The sequence below is a fragment of the Cryptomeria japonica genome, chromosome 10 (assembly GCF_030272615.1).
Source record: "Cryptomeria japonica chromosome 10, Sugi_1.0, whole genome shotgun sequence".
NCBI classification, from domain to species: Eukaryota; Viridiplantae; Streptophyta; class Pinopsida; order Cupressales; family Cupressaceae; genus Cryptomeria; species Cryptomeria japonica.
The window spans coordinates 802,106,687-802,113,894 of NC_081414.1; positions in this window are offsets into that span (position 1 = coordinate 802,106,687).

Sequence of the window (7,208 nt, forward strand, 5' to 3'; positions counted from 1 at the left end):
AAGGTTATTTGCACTGAGATTTTGAGAAATTGAGAAACCGCGAAGGAGATTCAAATTCAAATTGCAAACGGTCAAGTGAAGAACACAAAGCGGTGATTCTGCAGCCGACGGAGTGTGAAGTGAAGGAGAATCTGAAAGCCCTAAATTCATGTGTTTCAAAAGGCATTTCTCGAGTTTTTAAGTTTCTATCATGGCTTCCGCATCTCATACCAGTTCTAGTGCATTTGTTGAGCCTGCAAGTTTTATTCAACGCAAGTCTAAGTATAATGCCCTATCACAAGTTCCGGCTGGTGTTATAGTAGAAGAAGGGATTTCTGATTACATAGATTGCAAGATTGAAGATCTAGGGTCTCTAGCTATCCACTCCCAGCTAGGTTTGTTCTGTGGACAAGATAAAAAGATCAAACTCGAGTATAGTATCTTGGAGAAGAAGAAGCTCCACAATGTTGTTTATTTCCTGGAGGATTTCACAGATGATCACATTAGGATCATTCTAAGCAGAGTTCATGGTGACAAGATGTACCTGGAAAGAACGCATGATATAACACCACAAGCAATTCATGCCGTCACCGGTTTTTGCAATACAGGGGATGTGATAGCCCTAAGGATGGTAAGCAAAACTGAAATGTCCAAGCTCACCGGTTCAGTGAGAGACTCATGAGGTATGACTGTCAATTCTATCAAGGACGATCTAGTGTGGTATGCATGTATGGTGATTGGATACCGGACATTCTCAGCCAACAGAATTAACTCTGTATCTACTGCAGCGGTAAATGCCGCTTACCGGATGATCAAGGAGGATGCATCATTTGACCTATGCACCAGTATGCAAAGGCAACTCCTGTTGAATCTGAAGTTGATCAAATAGGATAATGCATTGAGGTTCAAGTTTGGACAACTATTGGTTGGGTTGTTCTTTTACTTTCAAGGATACTTCCTAGGAGTGGGAGACATTCAGTGGTCGGCGGACCAACCGGTTACCAAACAAATAAAGGAAAGTTTGCAAGCAGTGGGAACCGGTTACCCTGAAGTTCTGAACAAGTATTTTGATGAGTTCAGACAGAAAATGAGCCAAAGAATGAGAATATCAGGTGACATCGTCAAGAAATATGAAGACGATATCTATTTCACCATCAAGGTGGATCAATGCATAATGGAGGTTGTTGAGCCTAAAGTGGAAGAAGTGGAGTCAATGGGCTATGAGGTGATGTATGATATGCTGGAAGGGTATGCCTCTACCCTTATTGCCTCACCGCTTGATCCTAAGGCAAAGAGAACCGGCACCTACCTAGAGCGGATAACACCGGTTGAGGAACCACCAGCAAAGAAAGGAAAAGAGCCTTCAGTGAAGAAGGGAAAAGAAGTGTCATCCGCATCTGCACAGGTTACAACAGCAAGTCCAAAAGTGACCAAACGGTCACCGACCAAGAAAAAACTGGAAGCGGTACCGACTAAAGTCTTCGAGAGGAAAAGGAAGACAAAAAGCAATACACCGGACTCAGAGGAAACTATGTCTGAGGAGCAGCCCAAGAAGGCGAGACAGATAAGAAAGAAGACAAAGAATGAACCGACATCATCTGCACCGGTAAATATAGATATCTCTTCCTATAAACCTTTGACACATTGTCAAAGAACAATAAAGAATATTAGGAGAAAATTGCTACATGATTTAATTGAGTATTTTGATGACTTTAATGATGATGAAAAGGAAGCGATTGAAAAGGAAATAATTCAGTATTTATGTGTTAATGACCGATCACCTTCAGAAATTAGATCTGAAACAACGGATTCTTTGTATAAGTCCTTAGATAATAAATGGCGCATTGCCATAGAGCAGGAACAGGAAATGAGAGAAAAAAAAATTGTTGAACATTTTCCTGATGTATCGAATTCGGAACTGTTTGATGTAATGAACAAATACAAAGGTCTTTTCTTCATGAGAAGAAGAAGACTCATGTTACTGGAAGGGAAGGGTAAAGAAGTTCTCAAGGATACACACACCCGTGCTCTAGATGCTCTGAAGATGCATCGAGTGGCTGAAGCCAACCGACAAGCTGAGAAAGAACCGGTTATATCCAAATCGGATGAAGTACTTGATGATGAAGGAAATTCAGTTGATGAACTAATCGACACTATTGATGTCAATGCCCTGGACGTAGAAGATGTTACTCAGTAAACACCATCCGAGGCAACAAGACAAGAGCAACAGGCTGAACAGGTTGATAAGCAAGCCGAGGACAGACAGGAAGCGGCAAAGGAACAGGCAGAGCAGAGGAAAAAGGATGAAGAAAAGAAGAAGAAGAAGGATGAAGAAGAGAAGAAGAAAAAGGATGAAGAAGAGAAGAAGAAAAAGGATGAAGAGGAGAAGAAGAAGAAGGATGAAGAAGAGAAAAAGAAGCAAGAAGATGAAAAGAAAAAGAAAGAAGAGGAAGATAAGGAACAGGAGAAGAAGAAGGAAGCAGAAAAGAAAAAGGCTGAGGAAGACAAAGCAGAGGAAAAGAAGAGAGAAGCAGAGAAAAAGAAGAAGGAAGAGGAAGAGAAAGAAGAGGAGAAGTGGAAGGAAGCAGAAAAGAAAAAGGCTGAGGAAGACAAAGCAGAGGAGAAGAGGAGAGAAGCAGAGAAGAAAAAAGCAGAAGAGGATAAGGAAAGAGAAGCGGCAAAGAGAACCCAGATGGAGACTCTGAAGGCAATCGGTAGTCAAGCCAAACCGGCTGACCTCACTAGTCCTATCGACCTCCAGTCTGCAAGTGAAACGGAGCTGATGCAAAGCATCAAAGTTGCCCAAGAATAGCTTGAAAACATTCAGAGAAAGAAGGAGCAGGATGTAATTCCAGCGGCTGTGGACACTCTTACCGGTTTGATACCCGGTACTAACCTTCCATGCATTGAATCATCACTGGCCAAACTAAAGCTCCTATGCACAGTAGTGGATGATCAGGTGCAGAGCCTAGAAGAGGCAACAGAGGCAAATGTCAAGAAGGAGCATCAAAAAGCTCTTAATATAGCTCTGGTGAAGAAGTTGAATGAGCTCTGGTCTGAACTGAAAAAAGAACAAAAGGATATAAGGGATGATCTGGATGAAGGGAATCTGCTACTCAGCAAGATCTGCCAACCCCATTTGTTCTATGACGATGTGCTAGCTCAGAAGCAAAAGCTTCAAATGGACTTACAATCCTACATGAGCACATTCAAGCCACCTTATGATTCCTTTACAACTTATGGGCAAACCGTTCACCGGTTTCACATCCAGTCAGCAAAAATGGAGCAAGAGATCAACACCCGATCTAGAGATTTGCAGGAGCTACAACTGGTTCTACTCCCACATCTACAAATTCTTCAAAAGTGCTATCTGAATCTGGATGCCTTAACAGTGACACAGGAGATGAGCACAATTGATGTCGTGGAAGAACAAGTCTCCCAGATGTAGACAGAGAAAGAAGTAGCCACCTCCCTACTTGAGTCCTGGTCTTTATCGATGAAACAATTCTTGCAGGACTTTAAATCTATTTTTGACAAGTATTATTCCTTATTGTCATAAACTTTTATTATTTTAATATCAAATGAAAACAGGGTTGTTTAGCTGCACTTTGTCATTGTTGGCAAAGGGGGAGAAGAATTCTATTTGAGAGAAGTATCTAGTAATCAAAATTTTGATATATGCTCTGAATATCTCAATGTTTATGCTCTATATGCAAAATTGTTATACATTGTATTGTCAAAGGGATAGTGTATATGCTTAGGGGGAGCAATTTTGCTAATGGCATGATTTTGTTGTAAAACACTTAGATGTCAAAATTTTATTTTCCTAAGTGTTGCTATCAATGCCAAAGGGGGAGATTGTTGGCATTTTTGATGTTTATGTTGTGATTGTCATTGATGGACACACACTTGCATTGAGATCCCCTTTTTATGTATGAGTTAGAGCACAACCGGTATTTGTTCCAATCAGAATGTTGTATTATAGTCTTTAGACTATTGGTGTTTTGCAGAATGTGTTTCCCGGTCTGAAGCGGCATGCTAACCCCAAGCGGTTCGTGGATCCCAAGCGGTACGAGGAATTAAAGTGGCATAACACATTTTTACCAGTCTTCATTTTTGACAAACCGACAACCGGTATATTGTATGAACCAGTAATACTCTGTGATGAGTTACCAACCGGCATTTTGTCATGAGTTACCATCCACTGATTGTTTGACGGTGTCGACACTTTAACGGTGCTTTTTGTGTCGTGTTACCAAGTATGTCCAGGTTCATTGAACCTAGAAAATTGTAATGTAATCCTATTGGACCGACATGAAACTAGATTCCTTTATAAGGACATCATGTCTAGGGTTTAGGTTGTTGATGTGGCTGTAGCGAAAGTTTATGTTGTTGCTAGGGTTTAAGGTGGTTGAGGAGTTGGAGAGAATATGAATGTGTAGAAGACTGAAGTAATGCTGGAATGCATTAGGAACGAGCTATCAAGGATCTAACCGAGCAGTTTGTGCTATTAGCTAGATCAAACACTTGTTGATTACTCACATCTTTGACAAGTCTATAGCCCTTAATCGGGTAGGCCCAAAAGCCTTTTGTAAATCCTCTAACAAGGTGGTTCACATCTGTGGATCTAAAATCCTCTAGCAAGGTAGTCTTTAATCAGACTTATCTCCTTACAAAGATTGAGATTCCTAACAAGATTTGTTCTGGTAAAGAACATTGTAAGACCTTAACTGGACTAGTTCCTATTCTGCAGATAGTTACTTGTGAGTTCCATCTCACCGTGGTTTTTCCCATTTGGGTTTCCACGTCAAAATCTCTTGTGTTATGGTGTTTTTTCTTTTGTGGGTGAATGCATTATTAGCTATTTGGTTTGCATGTGTGTTAACCGGTTTGTCTACTAAATTGTTTTACCGATTTATTGTTAGTCTTACAAAGTGTTTAAGTGCAGAGATTTTTGGCATACTAATTCACCCCCCCCCCCCCCCCCCCCCCCCTCTCTTAGTATTCATCAACCATCACACCATCAAGAAACTTCCTACTAAATTAAGTGGGAAATATTCAACCCATAGGAAAGTTTATTAGTGAGTGGGATAAGGTAAAGTGTAGTGCAAAAGAGGAGGTGGTCAAAGAGCATTGTTGGGAGTTTAAGTGAACAACAAGGCCAATGAAAGAGGAGAATATGGAAATTAAGGGAAATATAAAAATGATCCAAATGACTTATTTTCCTTTCATGATATAGTTGTGCTACATAAACAAATGTAATATTTGAAGGTTAACTTTTCTTGAGAGGGGATTATAAAACCCCATGGAGTTTTGAGCTATTGTCAAGGCATTAAGTTTAGACTAGGATAGGTAAGAAGAAGTGTCCCAACTATAGATGTATGCATTCTCCAATATGTTGAATTCATCCCCAACCTCTACTCAAAACTAGGTAGATGAATATAAAGCCATTCTAAAGTTAAATTTCTTCCTAAAGGGGAGTTAGGGGCATAAATAGAATGAAAACCAAATATTGTGCTTGAAATGAGAATGGTATCCCAAATGTAGTGGTTATTAGGATAAGACCTAGATGCCACAATATTTTAGTGAATAAGATCTAAGGCCCAAAACTACACCACCATTGTACCATCAACATGGTTTTTGTAAAAGGAGAAGAATCCATGCTTGTTGGAGTAATTTTAGGACAATTATCTAATTATGTATTGATTAGGTCATTTAATTGCTTTTTCACTTAAGCTAAACTTAGGTTCTTTATTTTATCTAGGTGTTTTGCTTTTTGAGTTTGAGTTCCTTAGAGGCACTACCAGTTAACCTTTTTAGCTTGTAGTTGAGCTTAATTTATCTCCTACTTTGCATTGCTTTAGTTCTTCTAATTTTAGGATTAGGTCATCTTTTTCTTTCTATAAATCAAGTCATTCATTCATTATAATTGTACCTTCAATATTGAATCTTCAATTTCTTTGTGCATTATACCAAATTATTTGGTTGTTATAGAGCATACAATCTTTGCTTGATCTCTTTTGTGTAATAGGTATTTTTCTTGCAGATGATTATTGGCTCCTGTGGTTGATTATCAACTTCTACAATGCCAAATAGAGGCAAGTATGGTATTTAATTAAAACATACTAACTTTAAAATATTGTTCAAAGCATGATAACATTAGATCATATTTAATATTCACATTCACTTGTAGATAACAACAATATTTAATCCCCATAGACGATCATATTTAATATTACATACATAGCATGAAAAAGTGCAAACATGTATGACATGAATCTCTAATAGTGAATCATGAGCAATATGCATATTCTACTCTACTCCTAATCTAATCCTAATTCTAACTAGCATGGAGGGTATCTAAACGATGATTGTTTGATTCTTCACCAATGTGGACTAGTCCCTACTCCATTGGAAACAATGTCAAGAACAACAAAGATGAAAGATATGTCATCAAAATTACATTTTATTTTTATGAAAATCAAGGGTTATATTCCATGTGATAAACATACATGATAATCATCACAAGCAATATTAACATACTAATCATTAGCTCAATCACGAAAGCTTATTGCAATGATCTATCCTAATTACATCCAATAAAGACATAAAGATAAAACATTCAAAAGTAAATACTATGCAAACCATATGTGGATATGAATGCTTCCTTCATACGGCTCAATTGTTCTTCTTTCCTCTTCAAATAGTTTGGTTGTGGATCTCACCTACAATTGCACATACATGATTGAAAGCAAGTAGGTAAGAAAATTGCTCAAAAGTACTCGAAGCGTGATTGATTAGAAATTCGATAATCTGGTTAGGGATCAGGGATCAAGGGATTTGAGTGAAGAAATTCTTCCAATTTATAGAGAAATTGGAGAAATGATCAAATTAGCATGATAATGATTCGAATGGAAATTCAAATCAAGAATAGCAAAATTATGACATGTGTATGACAAATTGCTATGCAAAGATTTATGACAATTTATGACAATTTATGACAAATTGCTATGCAAGGATTTATGACAAGATTTTGAAATAGAAATAGACATTTAGGAATTTAGGAGAAATTAGAAAATTAGGTTAGAAATGATGACTTGGAAATTAGGAAATTGATGCAAATTAGGTTAATTAATTAATAATTTCTCATTAACTAATTAATTTACAAAAATGGGAGGAATTAATTAGCCAATTAAATAAACATTTAATTGTGACAAGAAGACTTAGGA